The following is a 19,413-nucleotide window of genomic DNA, read 5'->3' on the forward strand; positions in this document are numbered from 1 at the left end:
ATAAGAATGTTTTCGTACAATGCACTGCTGCTTACATCAGCTTTAAGGGGATATATTAGGACTTAAACAAAGACATTCACAAGCCAGCAAGTGCTATTGTTGAAATGTTTCCATGATCGTGTCAATTCAGCTACTGAAAATGAAAGTCTCACTTCTGCTGAGGTTTTTCAGGAAGGCACTGCAGCACTAACATCCTCTAGCAGTGTTGTGTCTTAATCGTAGTGGAAAAAAAAAAAAAAAAACAGGCGTGACTGACTTCAGGTAAGCTGTAGGAGGATAGAAACGCGAGCCGCCACATCACAGGGCAAAAACATCAGACATGTTTCAATACAGTGAGACTGGTGAGTAATATTTACACTGCAGGACTCATTGTAGTGGTACGAAAATTCGATATGACACCAAGAGGATTCCCCTGATTACAGTAAATTAATCGTGGCTGTACGTTCTCACGTTTTTCAGCCTGCTGTGGGAATCGGGTGCGACGACAAGGTCTTGTCAGACACTCGGTTTCAGGAACTGTGATTCAGTGTTTTGCTTATATGTTATTTTTTTGTTTTTTGTTTTTTGGGACAGTGGATTGTTGTCCGGCGACGACGTCTGCATTTCCGAGTGGAAACTCTGAAGAGTACTGATCGTCAGGTATCCGTGACGTCGGCTGTGCTTGACGCTCACACTGATATTCCGATCGTCATTCCTAATGCTGAAAAAGTTAATCCAATACGCAAATTTTTGATTTTTTTCCGATCATGGGTAAACAACACAAGCAACACAGTAAACCCCATGTTCCTTTATTTAGCCTGCACTAACACAAATTAGGGTGTCAAAAAAGTGGAGTGTTCCTGAAAATGACAGCAATATCAAATTCATGACCGCCAAAACATAAAAAAATACGTACTGTCTATATTTAGCTTTAAAAATAAAAAGATCGTTCAATAATCATCCTTGCTCTACTTGAGCCTTGAAAATAATCACTACTTCTACTATAAGAGTCAACAAGCAGTTAAAAGTATTTAAGCATGAATATTCGAGCTAACCACACAGACACGAATAGGAAGTGTTTATTCATTTCAGTGAAATATCAACAGTCTGTTCTGAACCTCGACGTGGCTGAAACAAACCAACCCTGTTCTTGAGAAAGTGACACAGTCGTACAGTATGGTGAAAAATAATACACATGTGGCATTTCTCTAAGAGTGATCCTTCCACATTTTAATGTGGAAGTCATATTAGGGGCAGAAGAGTAACACGTTTAATGACGTACTGTTTTAGGAAAAATAATCAACAACACAGTAATGTAGCTGGTAATGCAGCCTGGTGGGAAGTTTCTTTTTTTTTTTCCTTTTTTTTTCTTTTTTTTGTATAACAGAAGGGGCCAAAGTGGTTTATTCCCTTGTGTTGAAATTTCTCATGAATAAAGGCATAAAACCGGTTGACATTTACACAAGACTTCAAGAACATTACCGTCATGAGACTCTTAGCTGCGGTAAACCATTCCATTTTAAAGAACTCCATACAGTACGTTCGGGCCGAGGTGGCTCGGAGCCCACCGCAGTCATTCCTGTGAACATTCCATTAATGGAACGCCTGATCCTTGCAGGACAGACGCAACTGTCTGTGAGAAGTGTACACACAATCTATCACCAGCACATTACAGGAAATCAGCTGGAAGTTATTGCCGCGTCCCCCCACGGTATGCAGTCCTGATCTTGCCCCGAAAAATTTCCATGGACATGTTTTGGCCATTAAAGCAGTTCCTGGGAGGCCAGGGTTTCAGACATGAAGCAGGCAGTCCGATTATGGCTTTGGTGTACTTAGAAAACTTTCTACCTTGATGGAATCTAAGAACTAGTGGAACGTTGGCTTAAGTGCATTAGTGCCATTACCACATGTTTAAGGAGTTCCTGGGAGGCCAGGGTTTTAGATGTGAAGCCGGCAGTCCGATCATGTATCTCTACCTTGATGGTGTCCAAGAACTAGTGGAACGTTGGGATAAGTGCATTAGAGATATTTCCATGTTTAAGGAGTTCCTGGGAGGCCAGGGTTTCAGATGTGAAGCAGGCAGTCTGATAATGTATTTCAATCTGGATGGTATCCAAGAGCTACTAAAACATTGAGATTAGGTGTAGCAGGGGATTATATAGAGAAACTAAGTGATTTTTTTTACTCTCATAAACGTTGTCTGTGCAATCAAAAAATCCCGGTTTGACACGAACATTCTGTCATATTTACAAATCTGTTTATGTGTACGGTACGTTATTATACACTGATTCATGTTTTAGTTAGAACTAACCCCCCCCCTCCCTTAAAAAAAAAAAAATACTGTTATAAAACATTCATCAATACTAATCAGATTAAAGAATTCAATATTCTTATCAGCCTCTACGCTTCAACACATCACTACTATGTAGATAAACTTATATTTCCGTGGTCTTTGTTAAGTGTGGTTTGGTATTGGTCTAATGTCGGTCGGGGAGTCTGATGCACGCTAGATGAGTTACGCAAACTTGAAAGTTCAATCTTGGTGATACTGTATGTTGTTGCTGATAAACAAGTCATGTTTGCACATACTGAGCATCAAAGGTAAACCGTCGATTCAGAGCGATAGTCTGCAGAATTTCCATTTAACTATTTCACTCCGTGTTAATACGAGGCACGTTCACGTCAAACCGGGACTTTTGATTGTGTCGGATAATGGAACAGTTACGAGCATAATAAAAACTACCTTTTGTTTCTCTGTGGAATCCCCAGGAGTTCTGTGGAAGTCAGCATTTTGGCAGTGACGTCGATGTGAAGTAGGCAGTCTGATACGGCTCCAAGGAAAACGTTCTACCTCGATGGTATCCGGGAGTCAGTGATACTCTGGAAAAAGTGCAGAGTGTAGTGTGGACAGGAAATATACAGAAAAATAAAAAGGGATTTTTTTTTACTCTTGCGCAATAAAAAAAAGAAAAGGAAACGTCCCGGTTTGATTTGAACAGCCCCTGGTGCATACGTGTTAAAAACTACAGTGTATTAAGAAGTTGATTCTAATAATCTTTTCCACTGGTGATATTTAACTACACAAGGCTCGCACTCAAGTAAGACCTTATGATACAGTACCTTTAATATACAGTAGAGTGTAAAATGGCTTGAATGTATCCACAGTGTCTGATGCGTTTTTTTCCCCTCCTCTCTAGAGTACAATTTTTATCATTTTTCTTTTTTTTTTTTCCCGAATCGTTTTTTAGTAGCTTCCACGCTTCCTGAAAGTAAAAGTGACCAATTATTCATCCTCTCCTTGTTCAGAACAGCCACCAGGGAGGAGCAATTACACATTCCCACTGCAAACATGGCAGGTCTAATAAGGCACGCAAGTAGAGAAAGAATCAATTAAAGCGTCTCGGACCCTCGGTGGACGCGGCCCTGCTTGTACAACACAGAGAGTTCAATGCCTGCCCGCGGGCCGTGTTCAATTTTACCAAACGAGGGGAAGCAGCTTGTGCAATTTGTCATGTATAACGCTGCCTAATACACTCCACATCTTGTTTTTGTTTAGCTTTTTTCTTTTCTCTTTTTTTTTTTTACCCCTTTCTCAAAAATGTGCAGTCTGAATTCGTTCTCAGCACACGTCAGTCTGTTAGGGTGAACGAGAAAGCTGCGAGCGATTTTAAGAAAAGTCTTCGTTTCTTGGTTCAAAGATGAGTAAGAGCAGTTCAGAGGGTTCCTGCAAATGAGAAAGACGGAGGAGGAAAAATGCAGGTTGCTTTGCAAAACCCGAAAGTAACATGAATCAGCGGCGATACCTAAATATAACGTTAGGCCTCGTCCAATTTCACTGCAATTTTCACTTGTTTTTTTGTTTGTTTTTTGTTTTTGTTTTTTAATTGAAACGATATGAAGGAATCCGGGAACGTTCGGCGAGGAACCAGGAAAGCTCTTCTGTCAGCTGAGGGAGTGTCGTGCCTAATTGGACGGGTTTGTTTTTGCCATCTTTCGCATGCTCAGAGAGCCTAGGAGTGACAAACTTACCGGCGGAGAATTCCACACGGAGTGGTAACGTTACGCCGCGTAAACTCCCCTGCTTTCATGTAAAACGGTGTAGCGGCGTCAAACGTGCGAGTAGGAACAGGGAGGAAGTGCGCACGCGGTGTGAAAGCAGAGCAAGCCAAGGAAAAGTTTGCTCGTCTCAGTTGTGCCGGAGACATTTAACAACAATTCGTACGTGGAACTGCGGAAAGGTGCATATCTTTGAATTTGACTTCGATTAAAAAAGTTTAATGCAAATGTCAGTGAGATGATAAAACATACACCAAAACATATATATATATATATATATTAGTAATAAAACGATGCAGTTTATCGTAGGATTTTGATGCTTTTCCCTCTGTCTCTCTCTCTCTCTCTCTCTCTCTCTCCAGTTATTAACCTGAGAATAAAATTATTATCTGCAGCTCAAAAGCTGATGTTAATTACTCCTAAGCCTAAAACCTAACATGGCGCATTTCAATCATTCTGTTGTTCGCTGAGAAAGAAAGAACGAAAGAAAAAACCTCAAGAAGCGTTTCTAATAAACCACCGAGAGGATGGACAGAGGCATCTAAATAAAAGCTTTTGCACATTTTCATCAAACATGCATTTGTTTAGAAGACATACCGCCGTCTGAATGCGATACGTTCAATTAGCGAGCGACTATTAATTTGCTGCTAATATCACAGCGCGCCCTGGTTTTTAATTGAGCAGCCTGTGGAACCATGTGCTTCGGAGAGGAGGTGGCGCAAGAGAGCGTGCGCGCTCATTTAGGCAGCCGAGCTCTCCACCTGGGTTTCTTCCACGTCCGGGGTCAAAGGCCCGGCAAATCTGTGTCATAATTATTGACAGGCAGATGGTATAGAATCATTTATGATAATGCAATCACAACAAACTCGGGAAAGAGGCGCCGCGTTCGGTCCAATCCGGAAGCCGCTCATCAGGACGTGCGTTCGCAGGGTGAATTCAGGATGATGAAAAACCAAACCTCGCTGCCTTTCTCGGCGGCCCGTGTTCACCGCTGAGCATTCGCGATGTGAAAACAGGGGCATCTTTGTCACAGCTGAGCTTTAAGATGCCTAATATCAGATGCTATAATAAGTCCGATCCATTTATAGTTATTGTCTGCAGCTGTAAGACTCTCCATATCTGTCTCTTGAAATGCATCAGGAATTATAGCAGATTCCAAAAACATGCATTAACTCCCTCCTTAGGTACTGCTGCTTTTTTTTTTCCCCCCCTTTTTGCTCGAGCGCTAAAATATCGCAGTGGAACACGGCTGTTCGGAACGCATCAACCTGGCAGCCGGACGAGAACAGCGCCGGCGCCGGGAAGAAAGCATGCGTGTTATCAAGCGCGCACATGCGGCCCGTGTAAAGATTAAGCCGTATTCATCCCTGGCTGCCTCCACTCCCTGCCTTAGTCCATCATGAGATATGGCACCGATTCAGCCGAGCGCACAGGAAAGGTGCCACCGATTTCACACGCTCCCCCAAATTGAGATCCTGACGTGTAGTCTCCCTCTTATTAACCATCAACCCCCTAAAAAAATATTTGAAAAAACTACCCAGAAAGCCCTTAATACATACACACACCATCAGAAAAAACAAAAACAACAACGCTTCCAGGCTGCGATGACAACTTTTCATGTTCTCAAGAATGATAATCCATGGTTCATTTCTTCCAGGGAAGCTCGGAGAGATTGTGTTTCTGTCGTCTTACTCGATAAATTAGTGGCACCAGGTGACACATCGGACTCGGGGAAGAGACTCTGGGGTGCCCTGGGTGTTTAAAACCTCAAAACGTTCCTGCAGCTCGCTCGCACAAAGAGTGCAGAAAGTCATTGTTGGTAATAGTCATCCTAGGCAGGACAATGGACAGCGGGGCAAGACAAAGACACTTCACCACTGGGAGACGCTATTAGTCGGCGTGAGACGTCTTCTGGGACCCAAACTGGTACACGGAGCCAAGCTTAACAGGAACGATATGGTATCATTTGTACACAAAAAAAAAAACAGGGACGCGATCTAAAATGTCCTGTTCTTCGCTCGTTCGCACCTCGAGTTCATAAATATTAAAAACGCACGCGTTGCTGAAACATGTTGTTACTGGAGGGGCTTTTGCACCAGCTCCGACACATGGTTCAGTGCATTTCAATTTGAGCGTTCTGGAGAAAAAGTGACAAAACATGCCAGTGAAACTGGCACAAAACAGTACTGGATTTGTTTGTAATTCTTATGTACGGAACATTTATGTGTGCCTCACTGCAGGCCTCGCAAACACGTCCGTATCTAACTGCTTTACCTGTAAGGTCTGATCTTCAAATCTGCACAAAGTCACATTCAAGAGTTTTTGGAAAATGGGACGCTTTTGTAAATGGACGAGGTTGTGACGTAGCTTAGAGATATAATTTCAATGAGGACGGCACCACAGCGGGACAGACATATCGTTTTCTCTTTTTCCACCTGAGTGTCAGTCATGTGGAATCCATCGATAAGAAGAAAAATAATTAATCATTTAATCGTTATCACGTTTTAGACAAATTCTTTGGAACAAACAAAAACCCTGAGCTTTAGTGGCTACTTAGATTGAAGTAGAGTTTTTTAAATGAATTAATTAATTTTTTTAATGCAAAAAAAAAAAGTTTTTTATGGGGTGCAAACACTGACAAATTATATAAGGCACAAAATAGCTGACAACAAAATATTAATACAAATTATAAAATAATGAAGGTTGTACTTGGTTTCATCACCGTTTCAAATTCTACATTCAAACAACATTTTTTACTTTCTAAAAAAATAAAAAATACAAATTTTTGTTTAATGTAATAAACAAAAAAAAATAGTAGTGAAGTCGAAATTAAAAAGATCCGATAATATAACTCATGTATCACCACACTGTCACCAAAATCCATTTTTATCAATTCATTTTTAATTCGTATTTATTTGCATTTGAGGTGGTAAAAAAAAATGCTGCAGTCCCCTTATGGTCCTACAGGTGGCGCACTCTAAACTATTCACATAACACAGTGTCGTCAGTAAATTAATTGTGTAGAATTTGTGTAGAAACTAAATAATAATTTTAATAATTTTAATAATTTTAATTGCATTAAGATATTTATAAAATCACCATATCTACAGAATTGGGATACAAATAGAATCGGTATCTAGGTATCGCGATGATATCGTATCGGGTGGTCCCTGGTGATTCCCGTCCTTATTTAATGCATTTTAGTAATAAAAAAAAAATGCTACTAATAATTTTTTTGATACTGCATTTGTTTTAAAAGCTCAACGTTTAAATTATGTTTTTTTAATTGTTTAAATGTATGTATGTATATAATTATCACATGGACACAGTATTAAGGAATTCTCCTCTCTTCTCTCTCTTGTCTAATCCACATTTATATACTTCACTACACTCAGAATCATAGATTATACACATCTTGTCTCGATATAATCGATCCAACTTTAAATAAAGCTGCAATCGTCTGTTTTGTTTAGTTTTTTATAATGAAAATGACTTAAAAAGTACATTTTAGAGCATATCATCTCCATGCTGTATGGTTTGTTATATTCGATATATATTTATATATAATTAATCTCCGTATGGTAATTGGTGCATGTCCTTCCTGACGTGCGTCACATTAGGAAGTTAACAACCGCGCTCGGGTCGCTGTAAACACACGGGTGAAGCCAGGTGACTCCTAATGATTCGCACAGACTGTCCAGGTTTCTTTGTGTACGTGGAAAGAAGAAGACAGTTAATACACCCACCTACAGTATATAAAACAAATATTGTTTTTTGTTTTTCTGCTTTTTTTTTTTTTCAGCTGGCTCCAAGACGCCGCCGCAGAAGGCCTGTGAAAAGCGGCTTGTGCGTCTGCCTTTCCTGAAGTGTGTGTGAAGGTGGACTAAAATTTAATTACAGCCTCAGAAATGCGTTTGGCATACGTTTCAAGGTGCAACACAAGCCCAGAAATGGCAAACAGGACTGGCAGAGACACACAGCGGCGGCTGGAGCTGCTCAGTAATCCGCAGAGAGAGAAAGAGAGAAAGAGAGAGAGAGAGAAACCAAATTACTGTAACGCATGCTCTCTCGGCCTGCATCTGTTTGTTCTGACATATTTACAAAAAGAGAAAAAGGAAAAAACAACAACGCACATCTGTTCGACAAATATTTCAAATAAAGTCTTCCCTTTATTTTTGTCTGTTTTTTTTTTTTTAAGAACTGAAAACCAGAGAGCTCCAAAACACATATGTTTAATCCTGTCTGTTTATGGGATTTAATGAAGTCATTTTATTTCTAATAAAAATGAATCCTTTTTTTTTTTCCTGTGGAATCATTTCATCCGGTAACTTCTTTCACAGTGTTGTTATTAAAATGAATTAGCTTCTGCTGCCGAGACAGATATAGACACAGATTAGCTTCTGTTGAGCAAAACTGTTTTTATCACACGTTCGGTGTAAAAAATCACACGCGCTGTCATGTTCCTGTGCTTAAAGCACACCTGAGCCAGATGTGCACCTTCTTTCATACCGACCGTGATGTCGGATCACAAAGGCACCTCGTGAAGGGGGTAAGGGCACGAGCGCGTGCCTCCTGTACCCTTTCTCACACATCAGAGCGTGGCCTAGATTCAGAGGACGCCGCATTGCATCTACCTAGCAGATGTAATCTCGACGCGGAGGCTGCCTGTTCTTCGGCGCTGCAGCAGCAGGACCACACAGAAGAGCGCTGCGAGATTACATCTCCTCACCCACGCGTCCCCGGTGCCAACCCTGCTGAGCCCCTAAAAAACTCGGGAGCAGAGCTAAAGGGGCTTTGGCTCAGGCTCAGCTAGGAGTGTTGTGCTGCATGTCAGAAGCTATTATTAAACTAAGGCATATACAGGAAACGCACTACACGCATGCAGGTCTCTTGACCTATATCACACATGTGCGGATGCCACAAAACAGATGCTTCTGGTACTCGTCTTTTGTTTTACCTGTTCCTAGTTCGCTTTGTTTCTCTTAAACGACGGCGTTCGTCCCCGAACCTGAGCCGGCATCAAACACGAAAGTATTTAAAATAGAATGAAAAGAAAGACTGATACAGGAAGGCGAAATCCATCCTGTTTAAAACCTTGCGAAAAAGTCTCCCATCTCTTTCGATCGAAAGTAAATCGTTAAAAGGTCCGGATAACAAGCAAACCCGTAAGATTACCAGTCGGCATAAGGTTTTTATTATTTTATATATTTTTTTTCAGATTTACCTCCCCAGAGCATTATAGACGAGGTATAGACGGGCGCTAGTGGGAGGGCGTATTGTCTGCCGTGGCCGTGTGTTATGGGATTGAGCTCAAGTTTCCTTTGTGTGGCGATTTTTGTTCAAGGATTATGTTCTTTGAGAGAGTTGTGCACAAGGTGGAGGCGGCGATGAGCGAGATGTGCGATGTCTTTGTTCTGAGCACACGGAGACAACGAGAAGAACTAAAAGAGGAAAAGCAAAGGGGAAGAATTTCGAAGAACTTCACAGACCAATTAGGCAGCGTGGAGTGAAGTACAGTAGTAGTAGTACGAGCTTAGAGAGATGAAAAACATACAGAGAAGAAATAGAGCGAGAGAGAGAGAGAAACAGCACAGCTGGATGATACGACCATAAAATATTATTCATTATAACTTCACCATACACTTTTTACTTGTTTATCCTTCTTCGATGTATAGCTCTTGACCCTATATAAAGCTTTTATGATATTTATGATTTCAGGATATACTTGACTACCGTGCATCCTCAGTCACCCCAACTAAAAAAAAATTAACAACAAAAGAAAGAAAGAAGCAATGCAAAAAGAAGAAAAACAGAGCCGGATGAATAAAAGTGAAAAGTGGATGTTGCTTTTTTTTTCTTTTTTTTTAGTTTTATTTTTGTTTGTTTCACACACGAGTGAAGAGGCAAGACAGAAAAGAAATGCATTTGTAAGAGCAAAAGAGAAAGACAGAATGACAGAAAGGCAAAAAAAAAGTGAGAAGTAAGAATGAAGAAGCGAAAATGAGAAAGTAGAAGAGAAATAATAACGAGGGCGTAGAAGCAAGAAAGAGACAAAAAAGGAGCGTGGGAAAGAAGAGAAAATACTGTCATGGAGAGAAAGAGACCGTGTGGAGAAACGCTGAAAGGAAGGTGGAGCGAGTGGCTCAGGGGTCGCACCTCCGATGTCGGTGTCAATGAGCTCGGCGTCGGGTCTTGTAACCAGCCGTGTAACAATTTAAAATCAATTTAGGCTCCCGAGAAGCAGCTGATCTCCAAGCACTCATAGACCATGACGGCTCGCTCTCTCGCCGCCTAAATCGTCCCTAATCAACGCTGTGCGTGTGTGAATACACAGGCTTTACAGTAAGTAGTGACAGAGGAAAGGCCTTTCTGGGAAAAACTTTCTGGGAAAGTTGGCATTTTTGCAGCGTGCACACACGTGAACGGTGCCAATCCGGGACTCTATACATCCATCAAAGCCTGGCGCGCTGCTGTTAGGTGTTTCCAAGTTGTGCAAAGCAGCACATGGTGCATTTGCATAGGATAACCGACATATAGCGGATCATTTGCATGCCGGAAAGTACACTTGAGTCACCGTAATTACACGTGACACCAATTACTCTGTTACTTTGTATTAAATTATAATGAAAAATTCCACTGGAGAATTGGAGCCTAATTGCATCTTAATTTGCATAATTTTGCATATTAATCACATCTCTGATGAATAATAAATTTCAGCAGATTTTTTAATTTATGCATGGATGAAAAAAAACACAATTTGAAAAAAAAAAAAAAGAAGAAGAAATATTTTCCTGGGGGAAAAAAATTTTAAACTATTACTTCGAGCATTTGCACTAATTTTTCTCATTAGCTACTGTTTTAAAAAGTTAGAGCTGAGATATCAGAGATATCTAAATTTGTTCAAGTGTGTATAATGTGTGTGTGCGCGCGCATGCACTATAGTTGGATAAACCGTTTAAAATAAAATCTTAAAAGGTCTATTTTAGGAGAAAACACATCAAGCAAGCGGACCGGCTACGCGAGCGACAGGATTAAGATTTCTTTTTTTTTTGCTCACGGAATTCATTTGCTTTATTTCGTGCTGATAACAGGCCTGTTGACTACATTTGTATGATTAGCAAAGAAGAGCGTAAGGAGAGGAAAAAAAAAAAAAAAAGGCTTGCCAAATTTGAGGAGGAGGATATCGAATGAAAAATATGGCCCAAAAACTAATTAATTGAAGAATGAAATTTGTGCAGCACTCGTCTCTATTATTCATTTCCGTTCAACCCACAGCTGTAAAGGCATTTCGGACTGATGGAAATAATTACTGTAATATATCTTAAAAGGGTTTCAATAGCAGGGCTCGGTTTCAATAATCAAGAGCCTGCTGCTAATTATTTATCCAATCTTTGACCACATTGTGATAGTAGTGTCACTGAAACACAAAAGCTATAAACAGCAAACACAACGAAACCAGTGTGATTGCAACATTATAACCTCAAACAACCATTAAGTAGAACATGCGGCTTAATACGCGTTTCCTGGCGCTGTATTGGTTAGCCAATGGAATTAAATTAGCCTTTGTGGTAAATATTAATGGCTTTACAATTGGTGTGGACTTTTTAAGCATGGTTTCTCGAGTGCATTGCTGTTCTGGTACAATGGCATAAAACCAATTATGCTGGGAAAGTGTGTGTGTGTATATATATATATATATATATATATATATATATATATATATATTATCTTTGTCTTGAATTAGTTTTATATGTTTATTTATTAAATAGCTTAAAAGCAGCCATTTTGAATTTGGGCCCTCAGCAAATTGACTTTTAGTACTGTCTAGTTTAAATATACACCAGCTAATGCTAACCGCTTCTTAAAAATATCCATTAAAAGGCAAATGTCTGGGCTGTAACTGTGGAACTACATGCGTAGCCATGTGCTGTGAATTTGCTTAATGATAAAACAACTAATTTAAAGCAAATGAATAAGGTGTGGCACGCTCCTAATTATGTACAAAAACGAACACTTAATGAAAATCTTTTTTAGCTATATTGTAAAATCTGAACACTAAAATAAAGCTTACTGAATTTACTTAATTCAACTTAATTGTTGAACATTAACCTGATTGTCCCTGAATAAGCCTTAAGTATCAAGCTCAAGCCCAGGTCACTAGCATTGTTAGAAAGCAACATTTCCCTCTTTTTGGTGTTGTTTGCTATTACATCACGCTCAGTTTGTTTATTTTACTTTTAATATTACAGTCTTTCTTCATCAACATTCACTGAAAACTGAAATACGCAACTACAAACTTGTTTGAATTCAAAAAGTAAAGGCAACTTTATAGAAGCTCGATGAGAAACTTCAATTAGAACTTTGCTAACACCTAGCTAGCAACAGGCACCTAGAGAGAACTAGCGTATTCAGGATTTTCCTTTGCATAAACTGTCAATAATTTCTGCCAAACAAAAATAAAAAGTACGTAAGCAAGAAATACATCTGGAAGTTAATTCTGTTACCTTATATCATGTTAACATCTATGGAGTATTAGAAAGTAAAAATAAACTAGCTAATGCGAATGTCTCTGTAAACAAACACAATAAAAATACTTAACTTAAAAATAACTTTAAAAAAGTTCTCTATTAAAAATGTAAGCAAATAATAAATAATTTTTATAGGTAACCTAATTATATTATTTGTTTTTAGTATCATGCTAACGTTTACTGTAACTAGCAACCAACAGCTAACAATTTTTATTAATAATAATACAGAAAGTTAAATCTGTCATTTACTTTATGTATTTTTATTAGTTTTTAGTATCATCATGTCAACATCTACAGCAGCTAGATATAGGGAACGGAATGAAATTAGCTAAGTCTCTAAAGAAAAAGAATGACAACTATGATATGGAGTGCTAATACGCTTCCTACAAAGATACTATATAAGAATACATTTAATTGTGTTACTTCTGTTCTTTTTTTTATCAGTATCATTAGTCTCATGCTAACATAATGTATAACATATAAAAGATAGTTATTAAATATATACTAGCTACAGAAAAAAAAGATAATCACCAGGAAGTAAAAATAAACTAGCTTATGTGTATGCATCTTTGAACAAACACAACAAAAACCCTATACTTTAAAATAAAATGTCCAGTTTATCGTTAAAAATCTAAATAAATAAGATAGGTAGCCCAATCTTATTATTTGTTTTTAGTATCATGCTAACATTTACTGCTTAACTAGCAACTAGTGCAGCTAGCAGCTAGTGTTTGTGTAGCTGCCTTTTGCTAGTTTTTTAAATAAAAATATATATAGTACAGAAAGTTAATTTATTCATTTATTGTTTGTATTTTTATTAGTTTTATAAGTCAACATCTACAGCAGCTAAAAATAGGGAAATTAACAAAATTAGCTTAGTTTGTGAAGAAAAAGAATGACATCTATGATATGGCATGCCAATACGTTTCCTACAAAATTATATAAGAATATTTCTAATCGTGTATCATTGGTTCCATGCTAACATATACCATATAAAAGATTACCATAGTTATTAAATATGTACTAGCTACTGAACAAAAAAATTCATTAGTGTCATGCTAACAGGCAGCTAAAATAAACTTGCTAATGAATGGTTCTTTGAGGAAGGAAATAAAACTATGATATACACTGAAACGCTTTCTATGCTACAGAAAGCAATTTTTTTTTTCAAACAAAAAGATATAAATGTTAAACAATATTAGTTAACTTTATTGGTATAATGATTAACATGCTGGAGGTGTTGATATCTTTAGATTCAGAGGTGCTAATTAAGCTAGCGTTCAAAAATAGTTTTGAACAAAAGTGACCGTTATTTCCAGAGCACTCAGGGGGCGGGGCTTACAGCACGTGCGCAGCAGTGATAGGTTAATTGTTAATGACTCATTAATGTTAACCTTTGATGGCAAAACGAGAAAAATAGAGTGCACGTGCAGCAGGCAGCAGAAGCACGTGACTTGTAATCACCAGGAGGAGTGTGAAGGGGGTGTTGATGTTTTATTCTGATGATCGAATGTAAGACAATGACAGTTTTTGCACCTGTGTGGTGAAAGAAATTTGCCTGTCATTTCCCTTTTCATCCCCAGATGCTTATTTTTTTCATGCATATCATTTAACATTATCATTAATGCATGCAAGGCAGCGCTGTAGCGTAGAGATTAGAACTGTTGGATGCCACCTACAAGGTCGAGGGTTCGATTCCCGAATCGGGGTCTGTGTGTGTGGAGGTTGCATGTTCTCCTCAACCTATGTGGGTTCCCTCTCGGTACTCTGGTTTCCTCCCACAGTCTAAAGACATGCAAATTAGGATAGGTGGCAATCCCAAATTGCCCTGAATCAGTGTGTGTGTATGATGTATTGGCCCCCCATCCAATGTGTACCATGCCTTGTTCTTACTGGGATAGACTTTCAGGCCCTCGCCACCCTGTATACAGGTTAAAGTAGTATAGACGATGAGTAAGTGATTAATGCATGTGGAAAAAATATATATAATGTCATAGTTTATTATTTTTCTTTTTTATTTTAGGCTGGTACACAACGTTAAGTGATTGTGTTTTGGTAATAAACTAAATATTACTTTAATTCAGTAATTAATCAATCAATAATAAAGATATTCTGGTTTATTTTAAGCAAATGAGAGCTAAGATATTGTGAGATTTTATTAATTTCTGTGGCTGGACAGTTACAATGTTTTTATTAATATGAAGTTCTTTTTAATGAAGCAGTGTATGTGAAACCCTGGCAAAGAATTAACTCGTTTAAATGGTGAAGTGAAACTTTTCAGCAGATGCACCAGCACTACTGAACTGAAAGCCTGGAAATCCTGAGAAATGCAGGCTTTTGGCTCCACCTAGTGGAGAAAACAAAGTATAGCAAACATCCAGATATTGTTTACGGCTCGTGAGCTTCCGCCAAGTTTCCGGGAAGTGACGTAATTGCAGGGCAAAACAAACAACATATCAGATATAACCAAAAGAACATAATGCAAAGGGATCACACTGTGGTTAGAGTTATTCAGAGTTAAATATTTGTTGTTAAAAAAAAAAAGTTGGGTATTATAAAACCTGACTAGAGGATATTAAAAATATTTAAAACAACAACAACAACAACAACAATAATAATAATAATAATAATACTTGCTACCCTTCCACCAGACATTTACATTTTTTTGCCAAGTTTTAATTCAACTGTTCTAAGGTTTTTAATGCAATTTTATCAGCGACTTGATATGTATGATATGACTTGATATTAATGTACAGAGTAATTGTAAATTTACAGATATGTCTAAATATAAATTTATTCCACATATGTACATTTAGACATATCTGTAAATTTATAATTGCTCTGTACATTAATTTATCCATCTGTGCTCACTTTACACTGTTTATATACGTATATATATTTTCCCTGTAAATCCTATTCATCCATAGCCTTTATATATGAAGATAGATAGATAGATAGATAGATAGATAGATAGAGTCTTATAGATCTGTATATATGTTTATATTGCACTGCTTGCATTTCTGGTTAGATGCAATTTCGTTGCCTTGTAACTATGTTCAATGACAATAAAGTTAAATTAAATCTAATTATATGCGCTTTTGTTAAATATTAATACACTTTTGCCTTGGTTTAATCCTTTGTTTTTTTCAAATCTTACTTTTACCAGCTTCCAAGCAATAAAACAAGAGTAGAAATCAGCTCTGTGTTTAATGGTAAAAGTAAGAGCATTTACACACACACACACACACACACACACACACACACACACACACGTGACCATAACCCCCAGGATTGGAACTAAACAGCTATGTGACCAAAAGAAAACCAGTTCTATAGAGCAATGGAAAAAGGTCATGTGATCAGATTGACACTATTCCAGCGCGATGGGCGTGTCAGGGTAATGCGATGCAGTGCTTACTGTAGTGTCCACTGTACAAGCCTCTGGAGACAGTGTTATGATCTGGGGTTGATCAGTTGCTCAGGTTTAGACTCAGCAACGTTATGGGGCAATAAAATAAAGTCAGCTGACGACCTGAATGTACTGAATGACCAGGTTATCACATCTATGGAGTTTTTCTTCCCTCAGATTATAAAAGAGATTTTTTGGGAACATGAGGCATGCTTTTCACACAAGAATTTTCACCACATTGCATGCTGTAATCAAAACTAAAGGCGATCGAATGAAAATTTAGAGCTCTATGTATTTGAAAAAAAAATCATAAATATAAAAACTGTTCTCCAACAATTGTGTGGGAACATGTGTCTTTTGCTTCTTTTTATTCATATTTTTACATTAAAAAGATATGTAACTTGACACTGCTGTTAATATTCTAAAATAATTGTTTACGATTAGCAAAATGATCTGCCAACAGATGTAAAAATATAAAATATTAAAACTAGTTGCTTAATGGTTGTATATTAGTGTGATTAAATATGTATACTTGTGTTTATTTTCAGATGTAGTATTTTGACCTTTTTTGTTGTTAATACATTATAAAATAAATCCAGATTTTTTATTTTTTACTTTTAAGAACGGAATATTGAACGATGGGTTCTGCAGACATCTGCATTTCCTCTATGAATAAAATAATAATAAAATGAATCTGATGTATATTATTAGTAATAAGGTGATAAAGTATTGCTTTCTGTGTATGCACTAAAAAACTGTTTCTTCAAATTTGAACAAAGAATACAACTTAACTGAAGCAGAGAACAACTGCTGAAGAACATCATGATATCATTTACGTACTGTATACACACACACGTGCGAGAGGCCTGACGTGAAGTGTTGCTGATTTGATTGCGAGAGACTTGATGATGCTTTCTTCTTTACATTCCATGTTTCTACACGTTTCCTCGTGGACATTTTGACAGTAATGTTCAAAGTTGCGAGCTTGTCTTTTTTTTTCCTTTTTTTTTTTTTTTGCATTAAACACTAAACACGAATTAACAGCCATGATGGCGGCTCAGTCGCATGCAAAGAACATGCGCGGGAATGTGCCAGAAGTGCATCGGAGCACGACTAAAAGACTTAGCTCTACATAATCTGCTGCAGTTTATCACATGACGTGATGTTTTATATGACTTTCCTCAGAATTTATAGCGTTTAAATCACAGCGCCCAAACTTTCTGACTTTTCTCGCGCTTTTTTAATGAAGTGCGCATGCAAACCACTTGACACCACACGACTGACTGATGATGGTCGGCGAGCTGTAGATGAGTTTAAATGTAGTTAATGGGTTTCTGCTCTTATGACAGACATTTGTTTTCTGTGCTCCTCTGACAGATATACAGTTGCTAATAGGTTTGCTCTCAGCTATTTGCACACTTCAGGCTCATGTCTGCAAAATCGCACCATCTGCCACATTAACACTTCGACTTTCTGCACTTTACGCACATGCAAACTGTCACTCGGAGTAAACTTTAAGGAAATTCTTCCTGGATTTGCATGCGTGTGATTTATTTCCCTTTGGATTATATGAATACTCAATGGTCACCGTGCCTTTTGTCACATACAGTGTCAGAAATGCTGAAATATGTGACACAATTTACCTGGCTTCATTTTGTTCTTAATAATAACCAGAGTTAGTATATATCTATATATAAAACCAGGGTTATTAGATATACAACAAAAGCAGCTTCTAAGAAAGAGAAAGAAAAAAAGGCAAAAAAAAAAAACACCTCAAAAGCAACATCTTACTACGACTGAAATGATATATTAAATATAGGTAAATGTATTTCTGATCATACCAAAAATACATAAGAAGCCAATTATAATACAATGCCTATATTAATCCTATTTGTATTTTAAGCATTTCATTTTGGCAAGAAGCCAAAAGTAATTCTTTGATTATAAGAGAAAATATCCTAAATCTAATGAAATGTGTACAGTATATCTAAGATTTCTTAATATAGGAGTACAATAAACCAAATCCAAGAATATTTAACCAATTTCTAGTCATGTTAGGGGTGTTCGAGTCAAACCGGGACTTGTGAGGAACATTTCTAGGGTAGAATCGATTAACATCACAGAAGACTTCAAGCACAGTGCGGTGATGAGACTCTTAACCACAGTAAAACATCTGAATGATGCAAACGTTTTAAAGAAGGCCGTACATCCACGAATAGCGATCCTGTGTGAACTGTACACACAATCATTCACCAACACCACTTGCAAAGTGTTGGCTGGGTGTTATTGTCACATCCCCCGTACAATCCTGACCTCGCTCCAAGCCATTTCCACATGTGTGAGCCATTAAAGGAGTTCCTGGGAGGCCGGGATTTCGGATCATGACTCTTAAAAAATAGAAAATTTTTTACCTTGATGGTGTCCAAGCACTATGGGAGAAGTGCAATAGTGTTGAGGGGGATTATATAGAGAAATAAAGCTACTAAGTTTTTACTCTCACAACTGTGTTCTATTATTCTGCACAATCAAAAGGAAGAATGAAAACGATCTGCCAATGGCGTAAATAAATTCAGAGTTTAAAGGTTCCATATTTTACTTTAAAGTAAAAAAAAATGAAAGTAATGAAAGTTTTGGTCACAAATGCATTAGGCATCCGGTAGTAGATATCCAGTAGATGTGTATGCATGATGATTGATAACCTACAAAGGCACCATTTTTCACTGAGGGAAAAAAAGGTCACGAGCGTGCTTTGCACACATATTTATTCTCATCATTTTATTCTATTAATCCGCTTCTCAGTTACACCGCCTTAAATCCGCGGCTGTGTGAAATTAATGACGCACACACTCGAGGATTTTTGTCCAATGGCGTTATTATTACATGTATGCGGAAATTATTTAGCTTTTTTTTTTATACATTTAGCAGATTAATAAAATAAAAATGCACCCTAATCCATAAGGGTGTAAAATGGGGTATTTACTGCGCATCGGCAGCAGCGTGGCCCTCATTTTCTTGCGGATTGTTCTCTTATTCGATGCTTGCGTGATTAATTCGCTAATAAGGTATTAACATGTTCATTTCTACTGAAATGATCTCCACTCTGGTAATCATATTAAAACCTGTTTGCACACACACATGACGGAAATCCCCACACAAACTCCATTACTGCCGAAAGAAAAATAAATAATCGTAATCCTGCTAACATATTTAAAATAAGTTAATGAATTCTGCTCAGTCTTTTTTTCTTTTTTTTTCAATTCAATTGCTTCAAGACTGGATAAAGAATGAAACGTTATAAAGGGTTTTATATTCAGTAATTAGGATTACATGCATGAAATCATGTAATTGATTTTACAAAGGATGGATTTGAAAAAACAAACAAACAAAAAAATACATTTTAATTAGCCAGAATGATGCATGTATTTTTTTATTTTATTTGTT

The 19,413-nt window shown here is 37.6% G+C and overlaps 1 long non-coding RNA gene across 1 annotated transcript; it reads left to right on the top strand.

The window, feature by feature from the left end:
- The first annotated feature begins 235 nt into the window (after positions 1-235).
- Positions 236-8,144, top strand: LOC128513928 (uncharacterized). Its single transcript, XR_008356421.1, has 3 exons — positions 236-341; positions 574-639; positions 7,838-8,144. It is a non-coding gene; the product is annotated as an uncharacterized LOC128513928 (long non-coding RNA).
- Positions 8,145-19,413: the final 11,269 nt, after the last annotated feature.

The sequence above is a fragment of the Clarias gariepinus genome, chromosome 26, assembly GCF_024256425.1.
Source record: "Clarias gariepinus isolate MV-2021 ecotype Netherlands chromosome 26, CGAR_prim_01v2, whole genome shotgun sequence".
NCBI lineage: Eukaryota > Metazoa > Chordata > Actinopteri > Siluriformes > Clariidae > Clarias > Clarias gariepinus.